We start from the raw sequence: 13,506 nt of genomic DNA, 5'->3' as shown, positions 1-13,506 counted from the left end.
TTTTGGAAATGATTTTGGTACTTCATCACATGGGTATTGTATGTGTGTTGATCTATTCCCACATGCAATCCATATATCGGATATTGTGGAATTAACCAATACAGTGTTTCATTGTATCAAGCATATGATATTTGAGACGAAGCAAAAAGGGAATCATGTTGTGGTTGGAGCATTCAACTTTGTAGTAGATAAAAGCAAAAAAGTTTTTTATTGTATTCAACTTGATTGAAAAAAAAAAAATCAAAATTTCATATTTTCATAAGTATGAAGTAAAAAAATCAGAGTGTTTCTAAATGTACCCAGCAAATTTCTTAATACACCCAGCAAATAATTTTTATAAATTATTTTTAAAAAATCCAATTAATTCCCCAAAATACCCTCAACTTCATCGAATAATGTACCCAGCAAAAGAATGAAAACATGCCCATAACACAAGCAGAAGTTGTATGGTGCATCAGGGATGATGGGCTCCATGCCTTGATGTTTACATCACTACTTTCTCATTTCTTAATCTTTTCCTTGACATCCATCTCTCCTTCCAATATCCTTGCAATTACTATAGTGCTCTTTGTTTTTCTTCTTTTGTATATTAGACTGTGAGCCCCGGAAAAATTTATCGAGCTTAAGTGCAATAGTTCGATAATTTACTTATCGATTTCGATAAAAGTTAAAGTACGCGAGAATATTTTCAGAAAGTTTCGTGAAGTGAAATCCTCAATTTAGAAGTTGGATAATGAAGTACACGTCACGACGAGTTCGTGAAAATTTTCGGAGAATTTTCCGGATACCCGAGCTAATTTTTTAAGTATTTTGGAAGTTTTGGGATTAAGGAAATTGCTTAAAGAAATAGAAATTAGGAGGTTTGATCTGGACCATCCACCGCTTCCACCGCTTGATCCTAGCCGTCCATCCTTAAATGGGATCAGTCTATATATCTAAAGTGTTCTGTTGGGAGATCCAGAAGGATCGAGAGAGGGGAAGAGAACCAGAGTTCTCTCTAACCCGACGAAACCCAGAAACCCACAGTAGGATCCGACCGGCGCCACTTCGTCCGGCCACCGATCGACGACGGCCGACCACCATATTCTTCACCTCTTCGTCGTCTACATCCTCGTGCTCTTGGTTCGTCCATGCACAGACCCTGGAGAGAGATTCGAAGCTCAGAAGCTCGAAGCTTTACCGGCGATTTCTGGATTTTCCGGCGTCTTCGGCCACCCTCTGGGCCGCATTCGGTACAGAAACTTCTCCTCTCGCCTTTCTCTACACGTTGGATCAATTATTCTTTGAAATTGATGGAGTTTTGCTGCTTTCGTTTCTGGGTAGCTACGGCTTTGCCGTGTTCTTGAGCGCCGGCGACTTCTCCGACACTTCTGGGCTCGGTTTCCGTCTTGATTGCGTCTATTGAAGTGAAATTGGGAAGCTTGCTGGGTCGATTGCATCAGAAGCATTAGTTCATCATCAGTTGGGTTTCGGCAGTGAGTTAATTTGGTTGGAATCGATTTCCGAAGGTATAATTTCAAATCTTGAATTGAATGGTTGCTTCTGTGATGAATTCGAAGTTGTGTTCTGAAGAACTCTTGAATTAATTCTGCCTTGGTATTATGGTTACTGTTGCCGGCTGGGTTTAGTTGAGTTTGGAAGATCATGTTGTGTTGGCTATGTTGTTTGACTTGATTTGAATTGATGTGTGGAATGGTGAATTTAGATGGTTGACGTTTTGCAAGGTTTCCCATTGCAGTTAGCATTGAAATGATTATGTTGATTTGAATTAGAAAGAGAATTGGAATTATGTTGGGTGCCCTTAGTAATTTGGGCACACCTTGTGTGAAATGGTAGTGTAAAGAAAGAAAAATAACATATTGGGTGTCCTTAGTAAATTTGGTGCACTCAATATATATGGTCAATACAAGTGAATGTTCGATAATTTAAGTTAATTATCGAACCAATAACGATTGGTCAAACAATGGTCAAAGTTTGTCAATCCTGGTCAAACCAGGAAAGGTCGGTCAAACCCTTGGTCAACTCCTGGTCAAACCAGGAAAAGTTGGTTTGGACGATATATTAATCGTCGAGATTTCATATAATTGTTCAATAGATAATTAACGGTTGAAATGTCGGAATCTAGGACTCCAGTTACCCGAGGAACAGAAGGTTCGCGACTCTCGGAGTACGTGAGAGAAAGCATCGGAATCCAGGTAGGGATTCAGGACTCTCCTCGGTTGGTGATTTTCTTTTATATTTTATTAATGTGATGCATGATAAGTGGTATGGGTTGGTTATGTAAAATGCAATGCATACTAACCAATCCGTGAGAAAATGTGTGATGGCTTGAGAGCGAAAGGTGGCTCTGACTTCCTTGGGTTCGATCCCCTTAACCTCCGGAGGGTTAGTTACGCCGGTCGTCCGGGTATTCCGATCGTAATAACGGGCCCGGTACGTGTGTGTAGCTAGGTAGTGGACGCTCTCGCTACGCTTACCTGGTGATAAATTAATTTGAGGTAAGGTCGTGTAGTGGGTCTATGGGACCGGCCATCAGGTAATACTTGGTTTTGGCGCCGTATTTATTTAAGCATCATGCATCGGTTTTCAAGTTGAAAAACATTAAAGTTTGTCGTTCTTTTAAATAATTGGTTTAAGTATGTTTTCATACTGGAGCTCCAAAATCTATTTATCGGTTTCAAACCTAGTCGAGTTAGAGTTCCTATTGAGCAGCGAGGACGAAAGCTCACCCCTACAACAGTATGGATGCAGGTACTGTGCACTGGTGACGGGACAATAGCGGACGGAGCTGGGTGTGCGGAACAAGTTCGGTAAATTCTGTCGTTTAGACCTTGTTCTAAATTCTATTTCTCGAACTTCGTTTTCCGAGACCTGTTGATAGTTAGCCTTGTGTCAGTTTTGGTTGAGTTCTCATTTCCTTGAAGTTCGTACCTCGTGTGTGAGAATTCATTTTAGCAACTCAAGGATTTTCACCTCAAAATATTTGTAGCTTCCGCTGTGTTTTTACAAAAAGTTTTCAAGCAAAATGCCTAGCGGTTCTCTAGGATGTAAATCGAGCGTTCGGTTTATGTTTTAGAGACTCGCGGCACTGTGACGTGCTTAAGCTGGTGAGGTGCAGCTTGGGGCGTTACAGAAAGTGGTATCAGAGCAATGCTTCCGAGTCTTCGATTTCAACGATTTAAAAACCTCTGATACCGGAAAAAGTTTCTATTGGCTTGTGAAAATTTCCAAGTCCTAGTAAAAAGTTGACTTGGGAAATGGTTGTTCAAGAACGTATTTCGGAAGTCGGAACCTTTGACTTGAAAAGTTGTTAGAATTTCTACCTAACGTTTGAACAGGTCTGACTTCCCGTTACTATTCAAAAGTTTTGGATTTCGGTGTTTACTATTTACGTGTTTAAACCCGTACCGACTTTGAAATGTGTTTTGTCGGACATGTGCTTTGTGCCGGAAAAGGGAAGTTTTAGCGGAAAAATCGTTGCTTAACTTTAATGTGGGTTTTTACATTTGAGGTTTTGGAACAAAACCTTGTACTAATTTAAACAGTTTTTCGAAGTTGTCTAGAGTCTTGATTTCCGGTTACGTGGGAGATTTTAGGAATTTCTTTACCATGAAATTTCGGTTCACTCCTTCGTAGTGAGAAATGATTGTTGCTAGTGTGTATTCATATAATTACAACTCTTCACTCGATTTAGGGCCCGACTGGCCACCGGATCCCCCTAATGTATACCGAGGTTGAAAGTTGTTAAATTACTGAATACAACTTGCGACAAATAAATAACTCTAGCGGTATTCTCCGAAACTTCAGCTTGTTGTGAGTCGGAACTATTGTTTGTTTTCCCCTTTGGATCCCTTTGACTTATGTTCCGACTTGTCCTTGAAATTGAACTTGTGTTTGCTCGGTTTTCTATTCCTTTTGCATGTTGTTATATTGTGGAATTCATTTACTGATTCGGTTGTTTGCCATCGTTTTGTTCAATGAATCCGGTTCGTTAAATTGTGCTCATTACTATAAATGTTGGGCTTGGTAATTATTTCTTCTTTGGGTATTTTGTCGAGTCTAGTTTATTTGGTTGCTTCCACAGACTCAATTGTGGTGAATTGTCCTAAATTCTTTCAAGTCCAACTGTTCTGTGTTTATACATTGTGCTGAATTGATTGATGGATTCACTCTCAAACCGTGTGTACCCATTTGTTGTGTTATTAAGTGAATCCTGTTCATTGAAATGTTGCCAGTGTTTGCTTCTGTTTTCTAAATTTGATCAAGCCCAATTATTGTGTATGCTATTATTTGTTCTTTGAATTTGAACGAGTATTGCCACCCAAAGCTCCTCCACAGTGCACAGACCGCGGCAAAGTTGAGAGCTCAGTATGAGGTAAAATAAAAGGAGCAAGGTATGTGAACGACAAACTTGAGTATATGGGAAGGTGATTGATGTTGGAAATTGTTGAAATGTGAAATGTGGTTGGTTGTTTAATTGAGTTGTGGAATTGTTGGTTTCGGATTGCAATGATTGCAGCATGGGACTACAAGTCCGATTTTGTTGAATGAAATTGTGGTATTGAAAGTTGTTTTTCATTTCAGTTTGACAATGTCGTCTGATGAAGAAGAGCCATGGGAAGTAGAGGAAGTGAATAATGATGAAGATCCAGAAGAAGTGAGTTCATTGACGGGTCCAGAAACTGGATCTACAGCTAGTGGTCCCTCGGTTAATTTTCAGGCACCTTCAGATTGGCCACCTTGGGGACAAGTGCAGCCTCCAGCAGAGCCTTTTGCAGCCGACTTACTGCAGGAGGACTGGACTGTGGGTCAGTATACCTGTTTATTCACTCGCGGCCTTCAGGAGAAGAGGAAGGCTGGTCGTACGAGATCAAGACAAGCGGTCACAAGGAGTTACATTCTTGGTTTCAACTCCAAGATTCGGGAACATATGCTTCACTATTATAATGATGATCGTCAGTATACTTCACTATCAGATATAGCTGAAGCGGTCGAAAGGGTGATAGGTATCGTTGACACAATTGAACATTACAAAGCTCATCGCCTACTGATTCCCGACGCGTTTAAGGAGTAATTGTTCGCATGTGATTTAATGAAGGGTATATATTTCGAGGAGTGCAGACTTCGAAATATAGTTCCGGTTTGGACACAACTCGATTAGCGCCCTTTGACTCGCTGGAGAGAAAGGAAGTCTAACTCACTTTAATCGTGAGAGCTCGTATCGAACGATTTTCGTTCTGTCTTTGTGTTACCCTGTAGGATTATGGGATTGTAACCTAAATAATTCGCACTCTTTTATCTTTGCGATGGAATGTTTGTGTGTTGTGTCTATTTGAGGCTTCGTCACTCGTCAGGAAGTCGATAAGGAACCAAAGAGCAAAGCATCCTACAAGGGAGAGCTAGCACGTCTTCGGATCCTAACCGCTTCCAATGATGCGCGTTACCGGTAAGGATCTTTTGAGGGCTACAAGTGTTTCTTCCTTACTAATAGTTACGTTGACTTTACTTCCTTTGTTGGTTGGTGATGGTTACACCTTTGTGCAATCTTATTTTGCTAGCCGTTATTAACAATCATGTTATTTAAACCTTGAAATTTTCCCTACTTGAATTGTTTCCAAGGTTTAAAAGTTCTTGTGTTTTGAGAAAGCTTTCCAGGTACAAATGTATCCTGGTTGCAGTGATTTGGAAATTGTTTACAAAAAATTGTTTTGAATCAAGGAAACTGTTCCAACAAATTTCACCCAAAGGTGACAACTTTTTAACCCTTCAAATCAGTTTCCAAACTGGAAATTTCCTTCGCAAGGTTCTGCTGCTTCTTTGTGGCAGCGACTTTGGGATCAGCTTTGAATGACTTCCAGAATTCTGAAATTTTTAAAATTTTAACCCAACAGTGTTCAGCCTTTTGGGTACTGATCTGAAAAGTTTTACCTCGTTTTGGCTGAAATTGAAGTCGTGGAAATTTTTCCAAATCTGCCTTGCAAGGAAGAAGATTTGAAAACTTTTGCTGCAAATTGTTTGGGCAAAATTTTCAATTCTTTTCTCTTCCTTTTTCCGAGAGTTTACATCGAGTGTTGAAAAATCATTTGACGTTCCCTAGAGCTTAATTCCCTTTCCTTGGGAAATTTCCAAAGAAGTTTTGTTGTTACTTTGGTTGCTTGTTCTTCAAAGTCAAGTTCAACGTAAATTGTAGTAAGGGAAGATATTCTCTACACTACGGGACTTCTAGCAACCAAAATTCAAGGAAAAGTTTAGCGCAGAATGAAAGGTGGGAAGTTGCCTTGTCATCGCTGGAAAAGCAACTGACAGCTTCAGCGACATGGCTTGTTTTGGTCCGAACAGCGTGCAACCTGGAAAAATGTTTGACGACAGGTACGTTATGAATGTTGTTCGTAATTGCTTAAACATAAGTTCCTCGAATTTTTACGAAGCTTTCAAGATCGACGCTGATCTATACATGGAAGCGTGTGGGCTTCAGTCTCTGTGAGGTAAACCTAAAACGGTGATCCTCGAATTTCGTCGAATCGTGACGGAAACCCCTGCTGGAGCTTATTATCAAGGTGGAACGTCAGTTCAACTGAGTTAGTGTTCCAAGAAATCCGTTGACACGTGGCTGTCGCGGGAAGGACAACATGATTCGATGTTGTTAACACGGGATATATTGTTCACACAGTTATAGGAGGTACTTCGCCTTCGAGTTCGAGGAATGCATGCATTAGCTAAAGTAGTAGTCATAAACGACTACGTAGTGAGCTTGTAGCGAGGAGAAATTGGTAATGTGTTGTCGCGTGGCAATTCGTGGAATAACTTCTAGAAATCGGCTGTTAGGTTCTGTCGTGCTTTTCTCGTATAGCTTGACTAGAAGGACGGGTGCTCAGCCAAGTTCGCGGGTATTGTCCTTCTGAGAACAATGATATCCTCCACTATGAATTGCGAATTTCATGTTAGCGACGACAACGTTTACTTGTTGTTCCTAGTTAATGAGAGTTCCACGAGTGGAACATAATTATACCTACGGGTAGTTACGTATGTCTCTGGTTAAATTCAAATTCCCGGATCACGGTGTGCTTGTTGTGAGCGGGGATTGGTTGGAGACGTGAATCATCTACGAGTTGCCAGCTGTGGCAGTATTGAGTAATGGTAATAGGGTTGGTAGTTACCCAGTTTTATTTGGTATAGACATAGATTGTCTATGGAAATGCCAGGTATGGCAGTGTTTGGAGGAGAGTGATAAACCATTAAATTCCTCATTCTGGTTGTTATAAGAAAGGTCTTGTGGTTACAGAAAAGTAAAAACTAACGGAGCAAAGTGTATCCTGTTGGTAATAAATGAGGAACACTTGGTAAAGAGAAATGTTAGCTCCGGTGTCGATATGTATGACTAGAAATAGTCGAGTGTACCACAAGGAATTAGGAATTGGAAATGTTATGGGTACTGGAGTCCGACATGAAAAGTAAAGTATGATTGACCGTTTGACCAATCCTGAAATTTCGAGGACGAAATTTATTTAAGGGGGGTGGAACTGTGAGCCCCGGAAAAATTTATCGAGCTTAAGTGCAATAGTTCGATAGTTTACTTATCGATTTCGATAAAAGTTAAAGTACGCGAGAATATTTTCAGAAAGTTTCGTGAAGTGAAATCCTCAATTTAGAAGTTGGATAATGAAGTACACGTCACGACGAGTTCGTGAAAATTTTCGGAGAATTTTCCGGATACCCGAGCTAATTTTTTAAGTATTTTGGAAGTTTTGGGATTAAGGAAATTGCTTAAAGAAATAGAAATTAGGAGGTTTGATCTGGACCATCCACCGCTTCCACCGCTTGATCCTAGCCGTCCATCCTTAAATGGGATCAGTCTATATATCTAAAGTGTTCTGTTGGGAGATCCAGAAGGATCGAGAGAGGGGAAGAGAACCAGAGTTCTCTCTAACCCGACGAAACCCAGAAACCCACAGTAGGATCCGACCGGCGCCACTTCGTCCGGCCACCGATCGACGACGGCCGACCACCATATTCTTCACCTCTTCGTCGTCTACATCCTCGTGCTCTTGGTTCGTCCATGCACAGACCCTGGAGAGAGATTCGAAGCTCAGAAGCTCGAAGCTTTACCGGCGATTTCTGGATTTTCCGGCGTCTTCGGCCACCCTCTGGGCCGCATTCGGTACAGAAACTTCTCCTCTCGCCTTTCTCTACACGTTGGATCAATTATTCTTTGAAATTGATGGAGTTTTGCTGCTTTCGTTTCTGGGTAGCTACGGCTTTGCCGTGTTCTTGAGCGCCGGCGACTTCTCCGACACTTCTGGGCTCGGTTTCCGTCTTGATTGCGTCTATTGAAGTGAAATTGGGAAGCTTGCTGGGTCGATTGCATCAGAAGCATTAGTTCATCATCAGTTGGGTTTCGGCAGTGAGTTAATTTGGTTGGAATCGATTTCCGAAGGTATAATTTCAAATCTTGAATTGAATGGTTGCTTCTGTGATGAATTCGAAGTTGTGTTCTGAAGAACTCTTGAATTAATTCTGCCTTGGTATTATGGTTACTGTTGCCGGCTGGGTTTAGTTGAGTTTGGAAGATCATGTTGTGTTGGCTATGTTGTTTGACTTGATTTGAATTGATGTGTGGAATGGTGAATTTAGATGGTTGACGTTTTGCAAGGTTTCCCATTGCAGTTAGCATTGAAATGATTATGTTGATTTGAATTAGAAAGAGAATTGGAATTATGTTGGGTGCCCTTAGTAATTTGGGCACACCTTGTGTGAAATGGTAGTGTAAAGAAAGAAAAATAACATATTGGGTGTCCTTAGTAAATTTGGTGCACTCAATATATATGGTCAATACAAGTGAATGTTCGATAATTTAAGTTAATTATCGAACCAATAACGATTGGTCAAACAATGGTCAAAGTTTGTCAATCCTGGTCAAACCAGGAAAGGTCGGTCAAACCCTTGGTCAACTCCTGGTCAAACCAGGAAAAGTTGGTTTGGACGATATATTAATCGTCGAGATTTCATATAATTGTTCAATAGATAATTAACGGTTGAAATGTCGGAATCTAGGACTCCAGTTACCCGAGGAACAGAAGGTTCGCGACTCTCGGAGTACGTGAGAGAAAGCATCGGAATCCAGGTAGGGATTCAGGACTCTCCTCGGTTGGTGATTTTCTTTTATATTTTATTAATGTGATGCATGATAAGTGGTATGGGTTGGTTATGTAAAATGCAATGCATACTAACCAATCCGTGAGAAAATGTGTGATGGCTTGAGAGCGAAAGGTGGCTCTGACTTCCTTGGGTTCGATCCCCTTAACCTCCGGAGGGTTAGTTACGCCGGTCGTCCGGGTATTCCGATCGTAATAACGGGCCCGGTACGTGTGTGTAGCTAGGTAGTGGACGCTCTCGCTACGCTTACCTGGTGATAAATTAATTTGAGGTAAGGTCGTGTAGTGGGTCTATGGGACCGGCCATCAGGTAATACTTGGTTTTGGCGCCGTATTTATTTAAGCATCATGCATCGGTTTTCAAGTTGAAAAACATTAAAGTTTGTCGTTCTTTTAAATAATTGGTTTAAGTATGTTTTCATACTGGAGCTCCAAAATCTATTTATCGGTTTCAAACCTAGTCGAGTTAGAGTTCCTATTGAGCAGCGAGGACGAAAGCTCACCCCTACAACAGTATGGATGCAGGTACTGTGCACTGGTGACGGGACAATAGCGGACGGAGCTGGGTGTGCGGAACAAGTTCGGTAAATTCTGTCGTTTAGACCTTGTTCTAAATTCTATTTCTCGAACTTCGTTTTCCGAGACCTGTTGATAGTTAGCCTTGTGTCAGTTTTGGTTGAGTTCTCATTTCCTTGAAGTTCGTACCTCGTGTGTGAGAATTCATTTTAGCAACTCAAGGATTTTCACCTCAAAATATTTGTAGCTTCCGCTGTGTTTTTACAAAAAGTTTTCAAGCAAAATGCCTAGCGGTTCTCTAGGATGTAAATCGAGCGTTCGGTTTATGTTTTAGAGACTCGCGGCACTGTGACGTGCTTAAGCTGGTGAGGTGCAGCTTGGGGCGTTACAGAAAGTGGTATCAGAGCAATGCTTCCGAGTCTTCGATTTCAACGATTTAAAAACCTCTGATACCGGAAAAAGTTTCTATTGGCTTGTGAAAATTTCCAAGTCCTAGTAAAAAGTTGACTTGGGAAATGGTTGTTCAAGAACGTATTTCGGAAGTCGGAACCTTTGACTTGAAAAGTTGTTAGAATTTCTACCTAACGTTTGAACAGGTCTGACTTCCCGTTACTATTCAAAAGTTTTGGATTTCGGTGTTTACTATTTACGTGTTTAAACCCGTACCGACTTTGAAATGTGTTTTGTCGGACATGTGCTTTGTGCCGGAAAAGGGAAGTTTTAGCGGAAAAATCGTTGCTTAACTTTAATGTGGGTTTTTACATTTGAGGTTTTGGAACAAAACCTTGTACTAATTTAAACAGTTTTTCGAAGTTGTCTAGAGTCTTGATTTCCGGTTACGTGGGAGATTTTAGGAATTTCTTTACCATGAAATTTCGGTTCACTCCTTCGTAGTGAGAAATGATTGTTGCTAGTGTGTATTCATATAATTACAACTCTTCACTCGATTTAGGGCCCGACTGGCCACCGGATCCCCCTAATGTATACCGAGGTTGAAAGTTGTTAAATTACTGAATACAACTTGCGACAAATAAATAACTCTAGCGGTATTCTCCGAAACTTCAGCTTGTTGTGAGTCGGAACTATTGTTTGTTTTCCCCTTTGGATCCCTTTGACTTATGTTCCGACTTGTCCTTGAAATTGAACTTGTGTTTGCTCGGTTTTCTATTCCTTTTGCATGTTGTTATATTGTGGAATTCATTTACTGATTCGGTTGTTTGCCATCGTTTTGTTCAATGAATCCGGTTCGTTAAATTGTGCTCATTACTATAAATGTTGGGCTTGGTAATTATTTCTTCTTTGGGTATTTTGTCGAGTCTAGTTTATTTGGTTGCTTCCACAGACTCAATTGTGGTGAATTGTCCTAAATTCTTTCAAGTCCAACTGTTCTGTGTTTATACATTGTGCTGAATTGATTGATGGATTCACTCTCAAACCGTGTGTACCCATTTGTTGTGTTATTAAGTGAATCCTGTTCATTGAAATGTTGCCAGTGTTTGCTTCTGTTTTCTAAATTTGATCAAGCCCAATTATTGTGTATGCTATTATTTGTTCTTTGAATTTGAACGAGTATTGCCACCCAAAGCTCCTCCACAGTGCACAGACCGCGGCAAAGTTGAGAGCTCAGTATGAGGTAAAATAAAAGGAGCAAGGTATGTGAACGACAAACTTGAGTATATGGGAAGGTGATTGATGTTGGAAATTGTTGAAATGTGAAATGTGGTTGGTTGTTTAATTGAGTTGTGGAATTGTTGGTTTCGGATTGCAATGATTGCAGCATGGGACTACAAGTCCGATTTTGTTGAATGAAATTGTGGTATTGAAAGTTGTTTTTCATTTCAGTTTGACAATGTCGTCTGATGAAGAAGAGCCATGGGAAGTAGAGGAAGTGAATAATGATGAAGATCCAGAAGAAGTGAGTTCATTGACGGGTCCAGAAACTGGATCTACAGCTAGTGGTCCCTCGGTTAATTTTCAGGCACCTTCAGATTGGCCACCTTGGGGACAAGTGCAGCCTCCAGCAGAGCCTTTTGCAGCCGACTTACTGCAGGAGGACTGGACTGTGGGTCAGTATACCTGTTTATTCACTCGCGGCCTTCAGGAGAAGAGGAAGGCTGGTCGTACGAGATCAAGACAAGCGGTCACAAGGAGTTACATTCTTGGTTTCAACTCCAAGATTCGGGAGCATATGCTTCACTATTATAATGATGATCGTCAGTATACTTCACTATCAGATATAGCTGAAGCGGTCGAAAGGGTGATAGGTATCGTTGACACAATTGAACATTACAAAGCTCATCGCCTACTGATTCCCGACGCGTTTAAGGAGTAATTGCTCGCATGTGATTTAATGAAGGGTATATATTTCGAGGAGTGCAGACTTCGAAATATAGTTCCGGTTTGGACACAACTCGATTAGCGCCCTTTGACTCGCTGGAGAGAAAGGAAGTCTAACTCACTTTAATCGTGAGAGCTCGTATCGAACGATTTTCGTTCTGTCTTTGTGTTACCCTGTAGGATTATGGGATTGTAACCTAAATAATTCGCACTCTTTTATCTTTGCGATGGAATGTTTGTGTGTTGTGTCTATTTGAGGCTTCGTCACTCGTCAGGAAGTCGATAAGGAACCAAAGAGCAAAGCATCCTACAAGGGAGAGCTAGCACGTCTTCGGATCCTAACCGCTTCCAATGATGCGCGTTACCGGTAAGGATCTTTTGAGGGCTACAAGTGTTTCTTCCTTACTAATAGTTACGTTGACTTTACTTCCTTTGTTGGTTGGTGATGGTTACACCTTTGTGCAATCTTATTTTGCTAGCCGTTATTAACAATCATGTTATTTAAACCTTGAAATTTTCCCTACTTGAATTGTTTCCAAGGTTTAAAAGTTCTTGTGTTTTGAGAAAGCTTTCCAGGTACAAATGTATCCTGGTTGCAGTGATTTGGAAATTGTTTACAAAAAATTGTTTTGAATCAAGGAAACTGTTCCAACAAATTTCACCCAAAGGTGACAACTTTTTAACCCTTCAAATCAGTTTCCAAACTGGAAATTTCCTTCGCAAGGTTCTGCTGCTTCTTTGTGGCAGCGACTTTGGGATCAGCTTTGAATGACTTCCAGAATTCTGAAATTTTTAAAATTTTAACCCAACAGTGTTCAGCCTTTTGGGTACTGATCTGAAAAGTTTTACCTCGTTTTGGCTGAAATTGAAGTCGTGGAAATTTTTCCAAATCTGCCTTGCAAGGAAGAAGATTTGAAAACTTTTGCTGCAAATTGTTTGGGCAAAATTTTCAATTCTTTTCTCTTCCTTTTTCCGAGAGTTTACATCGAGTGTTGAAAAATCATTTGACGTTCCCTAGAGCTTAATTCCCTTTCCTTGGGAAATTTCCAAAGAAGTTTTGTTGTTACTTTGGTTGCTTGTTCTTCAAAGTCAAGTTCAACGTAAATTGTAGTAAGGGAAGATATTCTCTACACTACGGGACTTCTAGCAACCAAAATTCAAGGAAAAGTTTAGCGCAGAATGAAAGGTGGGAAGTTGCCTTGTCATCGCTGGAAAAGCAACTGACAGCTTCAGCGACATGGCTTGTTTTGGTCCGAACAGCGTGCAACCTGGAAAAATGTTTGACGACAGGTACGTTATGAATGTTGTTCGTAATTGCTTAAACATAAGTTCCTCGAATTTTTACGAAGCTTTCAAGATCGACGCTGATCTATACATGGAAGCGTGTGGGCTTCAGTCTCTGTGAGGTAAACCTAAAACGGTGATCCTCGAATTTCGTCGAATCGTGACGGAAACCCCTGCTGGAGCTTATTATCAAGGTGGAACGTCAGTTCAACTGAGT

Source organism: Rosa rugosa, chromosome 4 (genome assembly GCF_958449725.1).
Source record: "Rosa rugosa chromosome 4, drRosRugo1.1, whole genome shotgun sequence".
In the NCBI taxonomy this organism is placed as follows: domain Eukaryota; kingdom Viridiplantae; phylum Streptophyta; class Magnoliopsida; order Rosales; family Rosaceae; genus Rosa; species Rosa rugosa.
The sequence above is the reverse complement of the archived record's forward strand: the minus strand, read 5'-3'. Positions refer to the sequence as shown.